The sequence below is a fragment of the Nannobrachium achirus genome (genome assembly GCF_963921795.1).
Source record: "Nannobrachium achirus genome assembly, chromosome: 6".
Taxonomy (NCBI): domain Eukaryota; kingdom Metazoa; phylum Chordata; class Actinopteri; order Myctophiformes; family Myctophidae; genus Nannobrachium; species Nannobrachium achirus.
In genome coordinates, this window is record NC_137815.1 from 60,757,471 (window position 1) to 60,781,884 (window position 24,414).

The following is a 24,414-nucleotide window of genomic DNA, read 5'->3' on the forward strand; positions in this document are numbered from 1 at the left end:
TTTCTAGAAGGTCCTTTTGGAGGAAATATCGAAAATAGCCGACCTCCAAGCTCACAACACGTCGCACTTGGAGGTCTGCTATTTTCGGTACTTGATACCACACTAAACGTAAGCATAAAAAAGGCAATACTGGAGATGTGGCGTAACGGCATTGATTTCTACACAGTAAGGGCAATTCTTTCAACATAAGATGATGTGTTCAAGTTCAGGAGAGTTTGGACAAGGCAATTCTCTTGAATGCTGCCTTCAGGTATGGCATGGAAAAAAGTAGTAAAAACTACATTCATGGTCTGGAGAGGGCACTTTCTTACAGACGGATAAAAAGGCAGGGGCTCAAGCCCCCTTTGATGTCTATGTGTGCACGTGCCTGTTGGGAGGGGAGCAGATGTTTTGCTTAAATCAAGTTTGTGCTTCTCGCTTCGCAGCAGCATTGGAGTGTGATTTTCTGTTCTTTTTTTCCCCCCAGCCTCAAGAGTAAACACAGGATTGAAGAGATTATGTTCAAATTTGTCCTCGTACAAATAAGTCCTTTATCTGCAGCTCAGCGCCGCCGCCTGTTGTCGTTCGTCACAGCGTGTAGCGGGTGTTAAAGTCTCCTCTCCACAACACTGTCTACCCCCTTCCTTAATGGGGGTACATTACTTTATCATTTAGGCTAATTACCGCTGAACAAATGGTTCCTCACTGCCTGTCAGCGTGCAGTGTGTAATCATTCCTGACCCTACGCACTGAACCCCTGTTTGTGAACAGCATAATATTCTCCCAGTTTAATTATTAATGGATCCGAGTTGTAGACTACTGGATGCACCATCCGTTTAATCTAGATCCATAATAACTGGGGTTGCAGTTAAAAGCCACTGTACACTCGCAATCGAGGGACAGTGAGAAGAAAGAGAAAGAAAACGATACAGTTTAAAGCAGGTCCAAGCAGACTTAATTTCGCTCAAAAAAAATTAAACATTTTGGATGTTTCTGCTTCAAGAAGGAAGTAACTGATAAATGCGGAGTCTCAGAGTTAAAGCTCAGTATAATAAACTGAAAAGCAACCACTGATGTGTGTGTGTGTGTGTGTGCGCTCGCGCGCACGCGCGTGTGTGTGTGTGTGTGAGTGCGTGCGTGCGTGCGTGTGTGCGTGTGTGTGAGTGCGTGTGTGTGTGCGTGCGTGCGTGCGTGTGCACACATTGGGAGTGCAGGTGGACCCAAGGCAAGTACAGTTGTAAATCCTTAAACCCCTCACTTAAACCCTTAAAGAGAGAGAGAGAGAGAAAACAGGGATACGACTGCAGCAACCTCAACAGAGCAGTTACAACACAAAACACAACATCTGACACAAACTTGGACGTCTAACTTAAATTCTATGGCCCACAGGACTGACCAAGCATTAACTCTCAGCCATAAGGCCCTATGAAGCAAAACTGCAACAGCCCAAATGACATCCATAAAATGATATACAGTCAGAGATAGATACTGAGCCTTCCTGAGTTTAGTATTCTGGATTTGTTTGCAACAAAGTCCTTGATCAGTTCAGGAAATCCACATTCCAAAACAGGTCACTCTCACACGTTATAGACGGATGATTTTAGCCTGTTTTGCTGCTGCTGTTGTTGATCTCAGTCTGTCTGTCAGGGGAAAGTGCACCAAATCACTAAATAACCACATAACCATGGCCTGTGATAAACTTAGATTCTATAATAACAAGTTCTATAATTAATTGTTTTGATAAAAGCTCTTCTTCCACCACACACACTCACACACACACACACACACACACACACACACACACACACACACACACACACACACACACACACACACACACACACACACACACACACACACGCACACACACACACACACACACACACACACACACACAGTTGACCTTGTACCAGTGATTTGTAGTCATGAAACTGTACTTTTTCCTATGCAAACTTCTAATAAATTCTTCAATCAATCAATCAAAAACATAACTTGCCTGCTACGAACTGCCCCATGCACATCCAGGCTGCTAAAGAGACTGGACGAGCTGATCGCTTGGGCAAGGATGAAGTTCAAGCCTCAGAATTCTAGGAGCAGAGAGGGGAGAGGATTATTTCAGAAGATTTTACATTTCTCCCCCAAAAGATCTACAGTATTAGCAGATATTCAAGCTCACAACACTTTGTATACTGTATGCCAAAGACATTCGGTGTAGATGGAAAAAAGCTTTAAGATGTTTTGGGGCTTTTATGCCTTTATTGATAGGACAATAGACTGACAGGAAACGGGGAGAGAGATGGGGAGTGACACGCTGCAAAAGTAGTCTGGTTCGGGAATCGAACCAGCGTCACGCTGTCAGGCTACACTGAGCCTATATGTGTTATGCACCTGGACCGGTAGGCCAGCGGGTGCCACACCGGAAAAAAAAAATGGCCGGCCCTAGTTGTAGCTCCGGTCAGTTTCTCTCTAAGACTAGAGGGTGTAAGTGGTTAAACCCTTCTAAAAGCCACTACAGAGAACTGACACCACCAGCTGTCACCGTTGGTCATAAAGTTCTACAGCAGTCAAGACATCAGGGATGAGACGTGGTGTCATGAACCGTTCGTGCTCACACACGCACGCACTCGCACACACACTCACACAGTAGGCTACAGACACTTTTGTACTGAGGAGAGACAGGGGTTTTCAGGATGTGTACAACTATAGTTGGTTCCACCCACACATCCGCACCCACGCATGCACACACGCGCATGCATGCACACACGCACGCACACACACCTCTCTGTCCTTGTACATCTCTGTATGCACGGCCTCCTCCTCCTCACTCACGTTCCTCCACGCGTGGCTGCCATGTGGCACACGTTGATGAAATGGACGGTCTCTCTCCTCCTGAGAGATAATGTGCACGCTCTCTTCCATTATTCAGTCTTTGGTGAATGAATAAGAGGTCCATTGTAGGAAAGAATTACATCAATGGCCGAGCACCAAGGATTCGTTAGAAGACTATTTAATCAGGGGGGGCGGGAACGCTGTGAAGAGCCATTGTTCAGGCCTACTGGGAAGGAGGAGAAATAGATCTGCTGTCTCCTTGGACCTCAGTGAGGAGTTAGTAGCTGCACATGCACACACCGGTAGCGCAACTTTCCACAGATGGAAATGGAAGTGGTGGAAGCAGGGACGTGCTGGCCATTGGGAAAAGCGGGACAACTCCCGAGCGGCCGGTTCATTCCCGGCCGGTCCAGGCCGGCCGTTAAGGAAAAAAATAAAAAATTTCGGCCTTCGTTCCACTTTGGGGTCTGGGCGGCCAACAAAGTAAATCGTCACTGTTGGGCAGAAACCTCGTATCTCCAAGTTTCAAATTAGTACATTTTTTTCGCAAAGCAAAGCCCTTCTTCATCGTACAAGGCTGTCGCACAAAAGTAGTGAAAACAGCCGATCTACAAGCACACAACGCCTTGCACCGTAGTTTAAATCATTTTTTAAACGGTTTTGGACATTCAAGGTTTCCACCCGACAATGACGAAATATAACTCATGTAATTGGCCCACTGGCTTGTCACTTGTCATGATCTGAAATGGCAAATCTTTGAGTAGCAGCAGCGCTATAGAGAGAGATCTCTCTCTATAGCGCGCAATGAGGGCCTCTACAACTCTTTTTCCCGGGCTGAATCAGGGGCCCAGCACGTCCCTGGGTGGAAGAAAGAGACACTTTAAGCACTTGGTTACTTGGTCAATATTTACAACACAGAGAGGTTAAGCCCTGCCGCGACTTGCGTTCTTTACAGTTAAGTAACTGTGTTGATGTGACAGAGCAAATCTCACCGGAGCCTTCCAGGGGAAATTCTTCTTTATGCCCCAGGGCGTAACGAGTGAATAAGTTCACTTTATGCCGTATCCCACACACCCCCACCCCACGCTCCCTGGATCGCTCATTAGGAGCTTGGCCCGAGCACTCCAGGTTTTGTTTGGAACGCTCCCAAATGGAAACACGCGTTTGGAGCTGTGCCACGCTGTCAACTTCATACATGATTTGCGATACGGCTGCTGGTTTGGAAAGGTTTGCTCCAAATCAGCAAAACACTAATCACTAATCTAATCACTTAAGTCGGAATCATTGCAAACTAAAAAGCCTGTTCAAATTTGACAAATGAATGACAGTAATTGGTTGATATTATTATCACATAACTTGCCTCTACCTTTTCCCTTGGTGAGGGAAAGTATATGACTGAGAGGGTGATAAGCTTGCGCTGATTGGTCAGCTACTGTACCATATCTTCCATTGGGGTTATATGGCAGTCTACGTCTACCGGTAGACCATGATTAGACTCATGCATGTGAGGTAGGCCTACTAGCTAAACTGAGAGTATGGTTAGAGCAGAAGGCCTAGTTCCCAAACATTTTAGGTCGAGACCCAAAAGAGGAATTAGATGTTTGCCAGGGACCCCAAAACAGTGAAAATCTACAACAGGGTTCCCCGATTGGTTTTCCCCAAGGGCCGAATTATGTCTAGGGTACCAAGCCGAGGGCCACAGCATTGCAGGGGGCGACGGTGGCGTTCCCGCTACTCCAGCGACAGTTCAGATATCGTCGTTGTCGGGTGAAAATATTGTGTCCAAAACCGTTCCGTTTTGCATTTATCATTTTAAAAACGATTTAAACTAGTGAAATCAGCCGATCTACAAGCACACAACGCCTCGCGATGCGAGGCGTTGTGTGCTTGTAGATCGGCTGTTTTCACTACTTTTGTGCGACGTCCTCGTATGATGAAGCAGGGCTTTACTTTGTGAAAGAATGTACAAATCTGGAGATACAAGGTTTCCACCCGACAACAACGATATACTAGTGTTGTTGCTGCTCTCATACCACCATTATTACTGGGGTTGGTGGGGGCCAGACAGTAGCCCCCCACGGGCCGCCTATTGGGGAACCCTGATCTACAAGCTTGTTTTAGAATTTAGGGAAACAAATCTGAATTTGTTTTTAAGTCATTTAATTCATGATTCTTGTCAAATGCTCCCGCCAGAATGTTGATGCTGGGGTTCAAGTGGTTAAGTATATGAGATAGCTCTCCATCACACTGTGAGCATCATCTGTCTGGAACAGAATCAGAAACAGTTTCTTGGCCAGGCATGTTGGCCTATGAGGGATTTGACTTAGTACATTGCTCTTACATAGAAGAAAAAATCAAACCTGGTTCGAAGTGGAGCGGTGAATTTAAGCAGTTCCAGGTCTATGTTTTAGATTCAATCAGTCCACTTGTGTTTCACGTAACTGTGACTGCTCCTCCACTCCACTTCTGCTGCGGTGAACAGTAGTCTATGTTAGAGATGGGACGTTCGCGAACGAATTGAGTCCTTTGAGCGGCTCTTTGAAATGAACGATGGGATCCGGTTCGCACTATAGGGAGCCGTTCCGAACGGCTCTTTGAAAGGAACGGATCCCAGAGAACCGGCTCACTTCAAAGAGACATAAATCCCATCAGCCTCCATGCATCCGGGCGGAGGGGAACTCAATTCGATAGGTACCGAAATGTTGTGTAACTGCTGTGCGCACGTGTGTGTGTGTGTGTGTGTGTGTGTGTGGTAAAATCGCGCATGCGCAGATCCTCTTCAAACTTGACTGGACAGACTTGTACTAGTGAGGACAGACTAGTGAGGACAGACACACATTACTGCCTATAGCGGAGCTGCTGTGTTTCACACACCGCTCCAAAAAACATAAAAGTGAGAATACAGTATAGAAATGATAACTGCATGTTGGGGCAGACCTGGTGCGAGCAGATTGAGCAATATGAACGGTATAGCCTATTGTGCCGTATATGTTACAGAGGAGAGATGCTGATTACATAGCCCACAGACAGAAATTGTAATAGTTTTTTAAACTGTTAATTATGAGGGTCCGTTCGGGCCAAAAATATTGAGACACATTTACACACACTAATGAGACAGTCTTATACGTACTACTGAAATGCTTTTACATTCAATATTGAGACACTTTGACACACGCTGTTGACACGCTCTTACACTAATGAAATGTTATACGCTAGTTAATGCATGTGCAATGTGTATCTGTCACTTTTACTGCAGTAAGTTAAAGTTACTTGACACAAAAAGACTGACTCAACAACAGCTGTCTATCCGGACAGTTACTCCACGCTTACTCCAACGTCATCAGTGTATATATGGAAGACTTCTGTAAGAATATACCTGTCCTTCACCTATTCTTGTCACACTGTCTTGTATAAATAAGACACTGCCCAGAGAACGGGAGGACACTGTACCTCGAGAGCTCTTAACTTTGTTGTTAAATAAATATATTGTATTCATTGTCACTCTACCATGTGGAAATTCTATTTCTTTTTTTCCCCCTCTGCCGTGCCTGGGGAGACAACGGACTGACCTCATGCTTCCTTCTATGCATGAGGATCCCAAGTTGCTTCTTCTCACCTGACAGTGGGGATTTCCCTGGTTTGGACGTAGCGCGTGGAAGGAATACGTTATTCCAACCAGTTCCTTTCCCCTCCATCAGGCGCCCCGGCTGGCCAGAGGGAGGCATTATTGAGACCAGAATTACTGCATGTTTTTGTGAGGGTATCAACCCTAATGATTGAAATTCTATTTCTATATTATATACAATAGTATGATCAGAAAATCATACTGCCTTTGTTGCCTTATATACTGTATGTATCTACTAACGGTCAGCGATGCTTCCAGCCGTGCCTGATGATGGAGACAGATCATGATGGAGTTGGAGGAGGATTAATAGTTCTTAGGAAAGGAGCGTCTCATATCAGCGTTGACATTTCCTTCACATGGGACTGGCTGTTATGCACCGCAGTGATTGGAAAGTAAGTGCTCTTTAGTGTCTCTGCTGGATTACGTGCGATTCGTGTTCCATCGTACAGAGGTGTTGTGATGCCTTAGAATAGCAGGTCTACCAGGGACGTGCAGAGAATGTTAGAGAGGCAGGGGCTGACACTTCTAAAGGGGCCTTTTGGTGAAAATATCGAAAATAGCAGACCTCCAAGCTCACAACGCGTCGCAGTGCGACGCGTTGTGAGCTTGGAGGTCGGCTATTTTCGGTGCGTGATGCCACACTGAACTAAGCATTATCAAGTCAATACTGGAGATGAGGACGTACAGAATGGATTTCTACACAGAGAGGGCAATTCTTTCAACATAGGATGCTGCATTCAAGTTCAGGAGAGTTTGGACGAGACAATTCTCTTGAATACCGCCTTTAGGTATGGCATGGAAAGAGGGCATTTGCATTTCTTTCACCATTGTAAAAACTGCATTCATGGTCTGGAGACGGAGAGGGCACTTTTTACAGACGTATAAAAGGGCAGGGGCTCAAGCCCCCTTTGATGTCTATGTGTGCACGTGCCTGGCAGGTCTACAGTACAAGCTCACGACAGGCGTTGTGAGCTTGTGTTGTGAGCTTGCAGACCTGCTATTTTCGGTGATGTGCGAAACCGTCACACGACGAAGTATATAAATAAGGCTTTATTCTCCTTCGGGAGAGGCAGAGCAGTCAAAAGAAGAACCCCCCCCCCCCCATCTCTGCTCTGCAGCGGAGAACATAATGAGATGCTGAGAGGAGCTACAGCGCAGTCTATGCATGTATGAGCCTCCAGCAGGGACGTGCTGGCCATTGGGAAAAGCGGGACAACTCCCGAACGACCAGTTCATTCCAGGCCGGCCATTAGGAAAAAAAAATTAACTGTTTGCAAAAAAGTAAAAATTAAACTGTTTGCACAAAAGTAGTGAAAACAGCAGATCTACAAGCACACAACGCCTCGCACCGCGAGGCGTTGTGTGCTTGTAGATAGGCTGTTTTCACTAGTTTAAATCATTTTTAAAATGATAAATACAAAACAAACGGTTTTGGACATAAGGTTTCCACCCGACAACGACGAAATATAACTCATGTAATTGGCCCACTGGCTTGTCACTTGTCACAAATCTTTGAGTAGCAGCAGCGCTATAGAGAGAGATCTCTCTCTCTATAGCGCGCAATGAGGGCCTCTCCAACTCTTTTTCCCGGGCTGAATCAGGGGCCCAGCACGTCCCTGGCCTCCAGTCTTATTTCAGGCTCCGGTGAGGATGGTTTCTTCCCCTCCCGTCCCGTTGAACACAGGCGCTGGATGAGGGGAAGGTTGGGAGGTTTGGGGGGGGGGGGGGGGGGTCAGGTTCTACAATTCTGTCGAAGATGTCAGAACCTACACGAGCGTTGTGAACGGAGCCAACCGGCGGCGCCTTGCTGCCAACCGGCAGCGACAGGCTTATTGAGCATCTCTCCCGCTGTGGCACAAAGCACCGCATGGCCCCCCGGTGAGCCGCTAAATCATTTATGCACTTGTACCTCTCGCTGCTCTTGCTTAGTATGACACGCACGCACGCACGCACGCACGCACGCACACACGCACACACACACACACACACACACACACACACACACACACACACACACACACACACACACACACACACACACACACAGTACATAATATGCACTATTAGTGGGAGGCGGAAGGCGGCGAGACATGACATTGTTTAAATACTATATCATATGTTTGCAGCAGATGTGAGCAGCGGGCTAATGTCTATCACAGCCCCCTCCCCCCAGCCTCTACCTCATCCTCCTCCACCTCAGCCAAACTGATGTTTTTCTCATGATTGATTGAGATGCAGAGGCTAAAAGGCAAAAAAACTCAGCCTCACACTCATGCACGCACGCACGCACGCACGCGCGCACACACACACACACACACACACACACACACACGTTTGAAGAAGTGGTGGTTGTCTGTCTGTTGGCTTAAAGATAGAAATTGCCCCGGCCCCTCTCATATATTTCATCAGCGTTGGAACTTACCTCCGTTCTTGGGAGAATTAATGGCCAGAATTTCTATGAATGTGAAAGCAGGCTGCTGTGCTGTTATGCTCCGCTGCTGCCGTGGAAACGGAGTCAGCCAGTCGCAGACAGGCAGACAGGCAGACAGACCAACACAGTCTATTGATAAGCAGCTCCTGTGCTGCAGGCCCAGACTGCCGGTGCTCAACATTGGGGTTTGAAACACACACAGAATTAAATATCTGTGGGGGCACGGTGGCACAGTGGTTAGCGCCTCGCCTCACATCCAGAAGGTCCTGGGTTAGATTCCCGCCGGGGGACGCTGTGGGTGCTGGGGGCGTGTTCCTCCCTCCGCGTCATCAGCGCCCACACCCTAGGTGGGGTTGGCGATAGGGCCTTTCTGTGTGGAGTTTGCATGTCCTCCTAGGGTTGATACCCTCACAAAAACATGCAGTAATCCTGGTCTCAATAATGCCTCCCCCTGGCCAGCCGGGGCGCTTGATGGAGGGGAAAGTAACTGGTTGGAATAACATGTTCCTTCCACGCGCTACGTCCATCCCGGGGAAATCCCCCGTCAGGTGAAAAGAAACAACTTGGACTACCTATGCATTGAAGGAAGCATGAGGTTTGTCCGTTGTCTCCCCAGGCGCGGCAGAGGGAGAGCAGAGCCCAGGATTACATAAGCAATTGGCACTGGGTGAAAATGGGTTACAAAATCGTGGGATAAGAATTATAGAAAAAAAATAAAAAAAAATACTGTAACTTCCACAGCGTTCCTGGTGAAATAAAATAATATGTGGTTTCACTGCCATGCTTGCTGTTTAACAGGCTGGTGTAATGCTGACCTAACTGCAATTTGACCATCATACACTGACATTACGCATCTTTAGATTATACTAGCCATGCTGCATCAATTCTAAAGCCATGAAGTTTAATAGTCTAATACAGGGGTCTTCAACGTTTTCAGGCCAAGGACCCCTTAGCTGAGAGAGATGAGCCAGGGACCCCAACAACCTGTTCATAGATTCCATAATTATAGTTTAATCATTTGACAGCACAATCAGTGTATTTTTGGATTCTTGTCAATTTGTGTTTTCAGACATTTAGCCAGTTGAACCGGCAATAAACTTGATCTACAAGCTCACAACGCCTCGCAGCACGAGGCGTTGAAAAAGGAGAAAGATTTGGAGGACCTCCTGTAGTAACTCTGAGGACCCCCTAGGGGTCCCGGACTCCCTGTTGAAGACCCCATGTCTAATACATCGCTTGACAGATCGACCCACAGGCGCACTGTTGGTCCGATCCGCACAAAACTGGGCACAAACACTCTTCAGGGGTCTGCCATCAGAATAGCCACACTAGGGGGCCACGTGTGGTCCTGTGTGGTCCCCAGGGGCCCCGCGAGGGCCCCCTGGGTGCCACAGGTGCACTGTTGCTCTGATCCGCACCAAACTTGGCACAAACACTGTTCAGGGGTCTGCCATCAAAATAGTCACGCCGCATGTGGCCCCCCAGGTATATGCTTCTCATAATATAATATCTCATATAAGATGTAACTAACAATAAAAATATTGAATCTAAGATAGCACACTGCTACTAGTGAGGCTAAAAGATTAGCTGAAATAGGCCTAGGTAAAAACATCACTATACTTTGCTAACTTTCTTTAATTCATATTCCAGTACGTGTGTGTGTGTGCGTGTGTGCGTGCGTGCGTGCGTGCGTGCGTGCGTGTGTGTATGTATACCAAGAGAAATACATAGCCTTCCCAGCAGATGAGCAGTTTTCCATAATTGTTATTCCTATTTTATGCTCCATCATACGACGTTGTCGCTAAAGGTTCTTCTAGAATCAGTTGGTAGATTGGCAATTTTGCGCACGACACATTATACGACAAAGTAGCTAAACCATAACCTGACTCGGCCAGATGATGGCAGCAGGTAAACGTAGGGTGGTACTACGCACTGCTGCCACCATCTGGCAGAGTCTAGTCTTTAACTAGAAGTTGCTTCCAGATTTTAGAAAAATAAAATAAAAATAAATAAGCAGATCTACAAGCTTACAAGATTGTATAATATGGTAGATTTAAAGTGCTTGTGTTAGTCACTTCTTCTGGGCTTGTTTTCATAGACCTGGTTGCTCATTTCTCTCACAAGATCTGCCAACACTGAGCAGGACAAACGCAGACCAAGCTCCAAAGACTGAAACCCATAGCCGAAAAACCCACGCCACTGTTCCACTGCCAAACAGTCACAATCCACACGACGTCACAGCGGGAGCTGAAGAAGAAGACTTTATTAGAAGTTTGCATAGGAAAAGGTACAAAGCTCTAAATCTGCTGGTGTATGTGTATCGACATAGCCAGGCCTGCTTGTGTTTTTGTTGTTTGTTGCTAGTTTAATGTTTTAACGCCGCCACTTACCAGTGCAGTCTGTCTGTGTGTAGCCCAGTGGCAAGTATGCCTGCAGTTTTATATAAACTCCACTATGTGGCACTGTCATTCTAGGCTAGGAGCAAATATGCCTGCAGTTCTTTGTGAGTCCTCTGTGCGGCACTGTCACTTTAGGAGTTCCCTTTTTGTTGGGGTCAAGGGTTACACAACATTTTCTGGGAAAGTCTTGAATGCAAACAAGCTGTGATGTGAAGGACTCTGAAGAGATTATCCTGATTGTAAACCAGAGAGGAAGCTGGCCACTAGTGCTTTAACACTTTGTTGAATATGCCCTCACTGTTCTGTAAGTACTGTTTAACACTGATTGTATTTTTATTTCAACATATTGAAATGTAAGAAAATGTCAAGCTGGTTCTCATAGCAGATGTTTTACTGAAAATGTTAATGTTTTTCCCAGAGGAAAGGGGGTGAAGTTTATGAGGGACCAGTGTGTGTTCAGTATGTGAGCTGGCCATCCCAACATACTGTGCATGGTGAGTTTTAGACATAACTCCCATTTAAAGTATTTTGTTTCTGCTTTGTTGTAAACTAAGGGAATATCTAAATTGCTTATGGTATGTTGTTGTTTATTTCCATAGAAAGAGCCGCTACCGTATTTTGTTATCTTTTGTGTACTACATACTGTATAGTGTATACAGTGATTCTCCACTTTAAGAGCCAAACTTGGGCCAATTTGCATTTTGTTTTCTTTACTGGCTTGCATGCCCTACCAGCCAAACTGTGGCATATAGTTGTTTTTGGTTTTTATCCACATAAAACAAAGAAATACAGTAACACCAACTTACTGGGAATAAAGAACCCATAATTTTGTTCTGTGTCCTGTGCCACTCCCTATTAGCCAGGTTACACATTTTGGTACCAGGAGTGGGGTTTCTGATAGTTGGTGGTCCTGATAACAATTTGGCTCTTATAGTAAAAGTGGATACAGTACACAAAATACGGTAGTGGTGAAGAGGTGATACTGGACGGAGGAGGTCTCTGCAGGAGGTGCAGCAACCAGAGCAGGGATCCAGGCAGCACCAACGACCAGCGTAGAAGACGTATCCACATAACGTCCAGTTATTTTATTTTTTGGGGGGTTTTCAGAGACTGAAGTATTTTTGTAATAACACTTCAAGCTGTTCACAATGTCTAGGGATGAAGGAGGTGGGAATATTGACCTTCCTGGGGATGTAGGCGGTGGAGCCATAGGGGGAGCTGCAGCAGACAGTATGGATGCACTTAGAGCTCAATTACTGGATCTAAGCAGAAAACAGGACCAAGCCATGGCTACTATTGCTACCCTAGGTAATGAGCCCAGACGGTCATATGTGTATGTACCTAGAGAACGCACTATTCAGCCCTTTAGTGGTGATATAATCAAAGATGGTCGCTCTGTTGATGAATTCATAGAAGAGGTCGAACGTGTGATTAGACCCAGAGACCAAACACCTGCCGACCAGGTCGACTTTGTGTTATCACTTCTAAAAAGTCCAGCCTTAGATGAAGTGCGCTTACGTATGGGTGGGGATCCTGGTGCAACAAAGGACATCTTTAAATATCTCCGAGAGGCCTTTGGAGAAAAGCGCAGTACTTCTCAGTTATTACAGGCTTTCTATGGTCGTAAACAAAGGGAGGGGGAAGACCTACGTAATTTTTCTCATGCTCTCTCACAAATGCTCAGCTCAGTAATGAAGCAGTCACCTACTGCATTATCAGACGGGAGGCGTGCTATCAGAGACCAGTTCATGGAGGGGGTTAGCGATTTGTCTCTGAGGAGAGAACTTCGGAAGTTTATCAGGGATAAACCAGATGCTACCTTCATTGAAGTGCGTGATGAGGCCATCATGTGGTCAATAGAGGATAAGCCTTGTACCTCTAAAACAGTCAAAAGCAATGTAGTAGCATGTGATTGCGCAGAAGAGTTGACTCAGTGCTCTGCTATTGATGCCCAAAAGAGGCCTCTAACTTTAGAAGATGTATTAAAAGTGGTGGCTGAGCAGGGCAAAGCTATTGGAGAATTGACCAGTGCAGTAAAGGATCTCACTGTACAGAGGGAGAAAAGCCGCAATAGAGATGAGAGCAAACCTAAGGCCAGACCTAGGTTTACAGATAATGGGGAGCCTATCTGTTTCAAGTGTCAGGGGGTGGGACATATAGCCCGAAACTGTTCTCAGAGAAACAGCACACCATCAGATTCCCCCACCGCACAGGAAAACTAGAGCCCTCGGTTGCTATGAGCCAAGCAATACGAGGGAAGTCCATAGGCTCAAGCAGACCTGACCATGATCGTGACAAAATACTGGAACGTGCTGTTGGTAAATGTCATACTGTTAATGTGAACATTGGGAGTGTCATAATGTCATGTTTGGTGGACACGGGTAGCCAAGTTAGCACTATCAGTGAGGGGTTCTTCAGAGAGCATTTATCAGGGGAAGACGAAGATATGCTTTCGACAACAGGATGGCTCAAGTTAACTGCAGCTAACGGGTTGGGAATACCCTACCTGGGTTATATTGAGTTGGAGATGGAGGCGATGGGCATGACAATCCCTGACTGCGGTTTTCTAGTGGTGAAGGAGCCTCAAGACTCTCGTTCCTCTGCTCCCGGCCTCCTAGGCATGAATATACTTAGCAGGTGCAGACAGCTGGTGTACGCTCAGTTTGATACCACCCTGGGCGGCCAGCTAGATTCTGATTGGAGAGAGGTATTTCAGCAGATGCATAAGGTGGACCTCACTGAAAAGTCATGCATGGGGCGGGTAGCAGGTCGTGATGCTGTTCGTATCCCTGCCACCACGGTTGCTACCATCTCAGCGAAAGGTTTCAGAAACGGTGGAGATGGTGTAACAATGTTGTTGGAACCTGCAAACGTGGCCTTGCCGAGTGGCCTGATTGTCATGCCCACGCTAGTGTCCACCCAGAGCCCTCAGTTTCAGGTCCAAGTCATAAACCTCTCCCAGGAAGATGTTTGGCTTCAACCGAAGACCAAATTAGGCATGCTATTTCCTGTGAAGTGTGTGGAAAATGGCCAAGAGTGTGAGGTTAATTTCCAACGTGTATCAGCCAAGGTGGAACAGATAACTGTCGATAAGAAAGCACCACAACTGTCTGATAGCAGCTTACAAGAACTACTGGGCAAACTTGATATGGGTGGCACTGTTGAACAAAAAGCTGAGTTGGGTGCTTTACTGACAAGTTATTCTGAGGTCTTTGCCCTGGGGGATGATGATCTTGGGTACACTGACAAAGTCCAGCATGCGATACATTTAGTGGATGACGTGCCGGTAACGCAGCCATACCGCCGCATTCCACCGACTCAGTACAGCGAAGTTAAGGAGCACATCACCCAGCTTTTGAAGAAGGGGATTATTCAGGAGAGTTCTAGCAGTTATGCAGCACCCATAGTCTTAGTCAGGAAGACAGATGGAAGTCTTAGACTGTGTGTAGACTATAGGAAACTTAACGCCAAGACCAAGCGTGATGCTTTCCCCTTACCTCGTATCGACGAAAGCTTTGATGCTCTGTGTGGGGCGAGGTTCTTCTCGACAATTGATCTAGCCAGCGGGTACCATCAAGTTGCAATGCATAAAGATGACAGGCAGAAGACGGCATTTACCACTCCCTTTGGGTTATTTGAATATCTGAGAATGCCATTTGGAGTTTGTAATGGCCCTGCTACATTCCAAAGACTTATGCAGGCCACCATGCATGACTTAGTGTTCCAGATCCTGTTAGTCTACCTCGATGACATTCTGCTGTTCTCTCAGACGTTTCAAGATCATCTAGAGAGGCTAGAGACAGTGCTGAAGCGACTGAAAGAGACTGGGTTAAAAGTTAAGCTGGAAAAGTGTCATTTCTTACAGCCAGAGGTGCGCTTCCTGGGTCATCAGATCTCGGCAGACGGCATAGGTACAGACCCAGACAAAATAGCGGCAGTTAGACAGTGGAGTGTACCTAGCTCTGTCAAAGAGCTTAGGTCATTTTTAGGCCTCTGTAGCTACTATAGGAAATTTCTGGAGGGTTTCTCCAAGCTGGCTGGTCCTCTTCATGATATTGTCAACTCTTGCCTCCAGGAAGACAGCCCTGCAAGAGCAAAGCAGATTTTCAACAATTCATGGACATCTGAGTGTCTGAATGCATTTGAGCAGTTGAAGGCAAGGCTGACCAGTGCCCCGTTATTAGGCTATGCCGATTTTACCCAGCCATTTATCCTGGAAACAGATGCCAGTGGCCTTGGTTTAGGTGCTATCCTCTCCCAGCAGCAAGGAGATAGGAGAAGAGTGATTGCTTATGCTAGCAGGAGACTTTGCAACGCAGAGAAGAATGACCGTAATTATAGTAGCATGAAGTTGGAGCTCCTTGCGCTCAAGTGGGCTGTGTCAGAAAAATTTAGAGGCTATCTTCTTGGATCCAAATTCACTGTGATCACGGACAACAACCCTTTATGTCATCTGTCTACAGCAAAGTTAGGAGCCATAGAACAGAGATGGGTGGCTCAATTATCAGTCTTTGACTTTGAAGTCAAGTACCGTCCAGGACGGTGCAACACTGCCGCTGATGCCCTCTCTAGGCAGCCTTTAGCAGGGGAGCCCAAGGCTGCCTGGGATGATGTTGAATATGATGATTGTGTGGCTATATGCAATGTCATTAATAAAGGGACACCGATAGAGCCAGCTCTAGCAACAGCAGGGATTAGATGCCACAAGGTAAAACAGATCCGTGCTTTGGAAAATGGGGACGACCAAGTTGACCAGTGTGAGACAATGAGTAACACCCCAACTCTTCCAGGGTACACCCACAGTGAGCTTCGGCAGTTCCAGGAGGCTGACCCTTCTCTCAGTGTGTTACGCAGGTGTTGGGAGAAGCAGCAGAAACCAGGAAAGAAAGAGAGGTCAACTATGTCTAAATCTACTTTGTCCTTGCTGAAACAGTGGCATCGCATTCGAGAGCGAGATGGGCTGTTGTACCGGGTGATAGAAGATCCTCATGATGGTGAGTGCTTTCAGCTCCTGTTGCCAGACTGCATGAAACCACAAGTGTTGGACAGTGTTCATGGCCAGATGGGACATCAAGGCATCGAACGCACACAGAATCTATTGAGACAGAGATGCTTTTGGGTGGGCATGTATGACGACGTTGAACAGTGGGTTAAGAAGTGTCAGCGGTGTATCATGACCAAAATGCCTCAACCAAAGATACAGGCTCCCATTAAACCATTTCTGGCAACGAGACCCTTGGAAGTTGTTGCAGTTGATTACACTGTCCTAGAACCCGCTTCAGATGGGCGTGAAAATGTGTTAGTGGTCACTGACGTGTTTACTAAGTTCACACAGGCTTTTCCAACCCGCGACCAGAAGGCTGACACTACTGCCAAAGTCCTGCTTAAGGAGTGGTTTATGAAGTTTGGGTGTCCTGAAAGATTACACAGTGACCAAGGGAAAACGTTTGAGAGTCAAGTGGTTGCAGAACTGTGTAAGCTTTATGGAGTGAAGAAAACCCGCACAAGCCCATATCACCCAGAGGGCAATGCGCAATGCGAGAGGTTCAACAGAACCCTCCATGATCTCTTACGCACACTGCCCCCCGAGAAGAAGCGCCGCTGGCCTGAACACCTGCCGGAGTTGGTCTATGCCTATAATGTGACGCCTCATGCCAGTACGGGATACTCACCCTATTTCCTTCTTTATGGGGTCAACCCACACCTTCCTGTCGATGCACTGCTGGGCACCGAGCAAGTGATGGACAAGAAAAATGACTGGCTGATAGTCCATCAAGAGCGTTTGAACGAAGCACATACCAGAGCAAAAGAATATGCGGAACAAAAGGCAGCAGAACGAGTTTCACAGCAAGAGAGCAAAGTGTTCTGTCCCCCCGTCACCATTGGTCAGCTAGTTTACTTGAGGCACCGGCCACCGGGGAGAAACAAGATACAGGATGCTTGGGGGCCTACCATGTACAGAGTGGTAGAGGTGCAAGGTACGACACATGCAGTTGAACCAGTGGGCGGGGGCCCCATTAAGAGGGTTCATAGGGTTAATTTGAGACCATGTGTGAGTCCTATATCAACCCCAACACCGGTTAGAAGTCGGTCTCCTATCAACACTCCAATGCATGTGCTTTCTGAATCTTGCCCAGGGGACTCAGACCCAGGGTTTGTTGTGCTTGAGGAAGAATCATTGCCTGAAGTAACTCAGGAGGCCAGCACTGAACCTCTTGCACCCGCTAGGGATGTGTCACAGGGTAGTAGGGCCCACATTGATGTTGACCCTGGTAGGGTTGAACCGGTTACTGACTCGGAGGTTGAACCCGAGTTGGATGTGTCTGTCAGTGAACACACTGACTCAGCCACTGACTTAGTGGTTGAACTCGAGCTGGATGTGTCTGACAGTGAACCCGCAATAGATGTACATACTCCTCGCAGGAGTTGCAGAACAAATGCAGGGGTGCATTCTAATCCTTTCAATGAGCCAAGATCATCCTGTCGATCTATTTCTCTCAACTCAGAGGTGTTCTCACCGGGGATGACACATAGGCCTATGGAAGCAGCCTTTTTCAGGGAGGCTATAAATGAAGTCGGAAATGTATGCTAGTCACCGGGACGTTGACTACTTAGCAGGGGAGAATGTAGCCCAGTGGCAAGTATGCCTGCAGTTTTATATAAACTCCACTATGTGGCACTGTCATTCTAGGCTAGGAGCAAATATGCCTGCAGTTCTTTGTGAGTCCTCTGTGCGGCACTGTCACTTTAGGAGTTCCCTTTTTGTTGGGGTCAAGGGTTACACAACATTTTCTGGGAAAGTCTTGAATGCAAACAAGCTGTGATGTGAAGGACTCTGAAGAGATTATCCTGATTGTAAACCAGAGAGGAAGCTGGCCACTAGTGCTTTAACACTTTGTTGAATATGCCCTCACTGTTCTGTAAGTACTGTTTAACACTGATTGTATTTTTATTTCAACATATTGAAATGTAAGAAAATGTCAAGCTGGTTCTCATAGCAGATGTTTTACTGAAAATGTTAATGTTTTTCCCAGAGGAAAGGGGGTGAAGTTTATGAGGGACCAGTGTGTGTTCAGTATGTGAGCTGGCCATCCCAACATACTGTGCATGGTGAGTTTTAGACATAACTCCCATTTAAAGTATTTTGTTTCTGCTTTGTTGTAAACTAAGGGAATATCTAAATTGCTTATGGTATGTTGTTGTTTATTTCCATAGAAAGAGCCGCTACCGTATTTTGTTATCTTTTGTGTACTACATACTGTATAGTGTATACAGTGATTCTCCACTTTAAGAGCCAAACTTGGGCCAATTTGCATTTTGTTTTCTTTACTGGCTTGCATGCCCTACCAGCCAAACTGTGGCATATAGTTGTTTTTGGTTTTTATCCACATAAAACAAAGAAATACAGTAACACCAACTTACTGGGAATAAAGAACCCATAATTTTGTTCTGTGTCCTGTGCCACTCCCTATTAGCCAGGTTACATGTGTTCATATGCTGGTCCCGTCATTTGGTACAGTCTGGGACGGAGATTAAAGATGTTGCAGTCACACTCGGTTGCCTGCTGTGCTGCCTGCATCAATTTAACCTACCACCTGCCTGGACGCCGCCAAGTGTTTACTCACACACACACACGCACGCACGCACACACACACACACACACACACACACACACACAGGGGTGTCGCACAACATTCTGGGCACTGGGTAGGTACAAGGATTCACTGTGGGCCCCCCATGAATGTTCTTCATAGGGGGAGGGGGTTTAACCCATTTAGACTGGGAACGCATTATTACGCATTATTTTGTGCTTTAAAGCCATACTGTGTAAGATGCCCAACTAGTGGTCATTAGCCCTATAGCAAACCGCGGTCGCGTCCGCGTCTTTCGGACGTTTTTCGTACCTTCAGACCCCCGCGTCTGCCTCCACCTCGCTGAGATCTATCTTTTAAGGGGTCCCTTGTTCCTGTGCGTTCAGTAATTCCAGAGATACGGACTCCTTCACCCTGCCTGGTAGGCGAAATTACCTAGAGAAGGGATGGTACAAACGGGCGACAACAAATATGGCTGCCATAGCGACCCCACTTCAAGATGCGCTGTGATTGGCCGGCAGTTGTATAACCCTCGCTGTGATTGGCCGGTAGTGTGATGACGCAATTTTGGCGCGAGATCCGGTCCACGGCAAGGATCTCAGTTTACATACAGAGAAGGCTTTACAGGCTGAAATTCACGGCGCGGATCTTCTAAAACTTTTGTGATTTAATAGTTAGGAGAATTTTAAGATTTGTTTTATAAAAAAAGTTACATAGTACAACTTTAACTATTGAAAAATAGCAGATCTATTAAAGCTCACAGCTGCGAGCTTTTTTTTTTTTTTTTAAACAACCTATGTTTCTATGTCAGTGGTGCTCAAACTTTTTCATGTGAAGGACCCCCAAAATGATATTTATTTGGCTACGGACCCCCATCTCAAAATATTTAGTTCCAGGGACCCCCCAGAAGCAAAATTTGAGTTACAAATGTTTGCTTAAAAAATACATGTATTCAAAGATTCGCCCACATTTTCACGACTTTTCAAAAGTAGCAGATCTATAAGCTCGCTGTGAGCTTGTATATCTGCTATTTATCAATAGCGAAAGTATAAAATAATTAAGGCCCCTCCACATTGAGCCCTAGTAACTCAGTCCCACTTTTCCCCCCCTTGTGATGCCCCTGCACGCACGCACGCACACACACACACACGCACGCACGCACGCACACACACACACACACGCACTCACACACGCACGCACGCACACACACACACACACACACACACACACACACCAACATTTGTTTTCACAAAGGTGACCTATATTTCTACACCTGGGCTTGTTCCTTTAATAGTGACCAGTTGGTGGTCTGTGTCCAGTGTGTGGCTTTGTGATTGATAGGCTATTTATTTTCACAAAGAAATGCAAAAGATGCAGTGGACCACTTCATTGCCCTATATAGGCCTATTGACCAATTTGATAAATGAACCATTTCATCAGTCAGCAGCACTGGCACTCAACCATCACATAAAGCCAGATGGACCCTGACAGCTGTGATGAAAACCAATTGTCTTATTTAGCTACTACAGAGTTCCTGATCCAAAATGTAGTAGACTCTGTTGGCTGGGAAACCTTGAAGAATTCTCTTTTTTTTTATTTTTTAGGCTTCTTTAGGACCTAACGATGGATTTTAGCCGTGGGTAGCAAACCTTATTCTGATGTTTACCCATAGAATTATCCATATCAAGTTGGGCTCCCATCGACTTTCTATACAGGAGGAAAATACCCAGAAAAAAATCTGCTTTAAGTAGGATGTGAGTGGTCTGACTAGGGGTTTGTTATGATGCTGAATCCATTGCAAGCATTTGTTTTGCACAAAAAACTTTCCTTGGCCCCCAAAAACACACACAATTCTTTTTGAAAAGTGACGAATCATCACTAAACCATCGTTTTGTGGGGCCATTTCTAGCCCAAGGAAAGTTTTTTGCGCAAAACAAATGCTTGCAATGGATTCAGAATCATGGCAAACCTCTAGTTCGACCCCTCACATCCTACTTAAAGCTGATTTTATTTCTGGGTTAGGGTTAGGGTTAGGCTTTATAGAAAGTCGATGGGAGCCCAACTTGATATGGATAATTCTATGGGTAAACATCAAAATAAAGTTTGGTACCCAAGGGTAAAATCCATTGTTAGGTCCTAAAGAAGCCTCAAAAAAGGTTTGGCGCTTTTATCTGCTTCGTTTTGATAATTTTGTTAAGCCAACCCACTATATGGGAGTGATGGGGACACACAATAATTCGCTTTTATGCCAGAAAGGTCTGATTCCAAAGGCTTTGAGGCAATCATTGCACAACCAACAGTAACATTGAGTTTACTCAATGAATTGAGTACAAAGGACCCCAATGTAAACAAGCCATGTATCTGAACTGTAGTGTCCTGAGCCTTTTCTATGCAAACTGCTAATAAAGTATTCAATCAATCAATCAAACAAAAAACAATGACAGTTCAGCTGCATTTCTTCAAGCATCATGGTCGACCATAGTAAACTTTTCAGATCAATTGTTGTGGTACAGTGGTACTAGCCTAGCACAGCTAAACAATCCACCCATAAAACAAGGTACTATACTGCAGTTAGTTAGCTGCAGTAGTATATAGTCTGGTCAAGCCAGGCTACAGTGGTACAGAATGCTGACCTGCTGACATAGCTAAGACTCAACAAAGAGGGAGAGGGAGGGAGGGGGGGGGGCATCCCTATTAAGACTAGACATTAATTTGCTTTTCATGGTCCAACTGTGCCATCTTGTGGTGACAGTTCAAGCAGAAGTTGAACGTCTCACTGCACCTGAACCACCACTGAACTAATCCTATGCATAATCAGCCTTGTGGTCTAGACTTATTAATTGTCTTTTCCACTACAAATACCGTGTTGTGGAACATATTTCAGGGATTCTCTATTTGTTTCCATAAGAAGATAAGAAGTTAATGTGGGCCCTGCTCAGTCAGGAGTTGGCCTAGTAGCCTACTCACCTTGTGACCTGGTAACCTAGAACTCAGAATTTATACTAAAAAATCAAACCACGGTTCGAAGTGAAGCGGTGAACTTTTATTCTATGTATTCTAGAGCTATATGAACTCTGTACATTCGGTTCGAAGTGAAGCGGTATGAGTTCTAGAGTTCCATGTGAAGCTCAAAGTATGGTCTCATTGGACATTTTTAATCATCCAATCATCAGACCGGGACGGACACTACACACATATTCTGGACGTACGGGACAGATAAAACCTGTTCATTCTGGACTGAAATGACCATATATGGACATATGGGACACACACATGGGACACACATTTACGGACAGATAAAACCTGTTCATTCTGGACTAAAATGACCATATATGGACGTGGGGGACACACAAAGCCACTCCTTGGAAGCGGCTTTCACCGCTTCAAAAAATGAGTTCTACTACAATATCTAAAATAGGAGATTGTTGTGAGCTTGTACATCGGCACATTTTTACTTTTATAAATATATAGACCTATCTATAGCCTATATAGGCTACCTCTCCCATCAGGGGTGGTTCTCGTTCTAATGGGAACGTATGACCGTCACAGAACTTCTGGAAGGTTCCGGAAGGTTCTGGGAGCCAAAATAGAGCCAAATAATAACATTCCTGACCTGGCTCCTTGTTGTTGTGACAGTGCATGGCCGCATGCAGTCCCAGTCAATTAGGCCATTGATTGAGTTGTCACTGGGTGGGAGGAGGGAGGGTACGTGTGATGGCATGATGTGATCAGCGGTGACACCAAGTGGTAATACATGGTTGGTGGAGCCTAAGGCTCCATCCAGTTCATTTGGCCCAGCACATCTCCCTTTTAATCAGACATGACAACCTCTCCTCTGCTCGCAAACAATCATAGCCCCTCACTCAGCCGTGCACAACACACCATCCATTAAGGGATGATGTGTGCTCATTTGGGCCTCTACATTTAATTGTAAGTGCATCACTCTCAAGACAGCATTGGGAGCACAGCAGATGTCTAATTGGCATGTTAATTATCATTACATACCACTCATGAGGCAAGCGGCAGCACCCTCGCTGCCACTAAACTAAAACTGCTGTCAGATGTTGCTGTTTTTTCTTTCTTCATTTGTTTCGTTACATCATTTATTTTTTCATTTAAAGGAAACACACACACACACGCACGCACGCGCGCACGCACGGCGCACACGCGCACACACACACACACACACACACACACACACACACACACACACACACTACTGTCATAATGTCATGTTATAAATGTAAAATCCCTTATCCTTGTGGCTATACTCTGTTTGAAAAGCTCCCTCCACTGACAGTTGTTGCTTTGAATCCTGGATGTAGATTTATTTGCTGTAATTTTGGTCAAGTCTTGAGCCATATGTGCATCGCGTTTGAGTCTGTTGGTGGCGCTCTATGGAATTATTGTATACTGTATTTCCTTACTTGACAGAGGAACAAGTCTCTCTCTCTCTCTCTCTCTCTCTCTCTCTCTCTCTCTCTCTCTCTCTCTCTCTCTCAAATGCAACCAAGACTGCACTCGGACGAGGAGCTAACTAGTGCCTTTTAGATAGTATGAAAAACACGGCCTACTTTCATAATTTTATGTTATAAATGTTAAATCCCTTATCCTTGTGGGCTACTCTGTTTGAAAAGCTCCCTCCACACACACTCATGAGAGCAGTCACACGTTGTATCCCAGCCATTATAGATCAACATGAACTTTGAAGTCAGTGAAGGGCCATAGTCTTGTAGACTTGTAGCCTACCTCTCCCTCTGCAAATGTTAAGATGATATTTAGTTTGGCCAAGCCAAGAGCAGAAATATTCGCCCTGTAAAAGCATTAGTAAAGTAAATGCACTTAAAAATGTGGAATGGCTTTTGCTATTTTCTAACTTGGATTTCATAACGTAGGGGTATTCATTTTTAATAGGAGCTTTTAAAAACCCATACACATTATGTCACGCATGCAGAGCTCCGCTCTGCCACGCAACATTTTGTTTCTGGAGCCAAAAGTGTTTCCCTGGGGGGGTCTAAGTTTGACGCCACTGAAGACGTGTATCTCCTCCTTTCAGTTGGAGGATATTTATAGGGAATCCATCTGAATAATAGATCTAAAGTTTGAAGTAATCAGCTCCCACGTCATGAAGGCACGTGGACCAAGCCTCTGACAAAGAGGGATGTAATACATACGTAAGTGCAGCCAATGCCCTCTTCTCTTCCCTTCTCTTCACTTCTCTTCTCTTCTCTTCTCTTCTCTTCTCTTCTCTTCTCTTCTCTTCACCACTGCCAAGCTAAGAGGTAATTGGAGCTTGGGGGTGGGTTCCCCCATCCATCCATGCATACTTTCAACATGCTCAGTGACAAGTGTTCATACGGTAATCTGATTGCCTGGGGGAATGTGCTTTTCCGGAGCTTATTGCTTTTGGTCCTGGTTTTGTTGTTCACAGACCTAATAGCTTGGGGAAGAAGCTGCTATGGAGTGTACAGATCTTGTTCTTGTGCACGAGGAACCATGTGCCATGTGGTAGCATATGAAACAGTCTCTGGTTGGGGTGGCTAGGATCTTTGATGATTC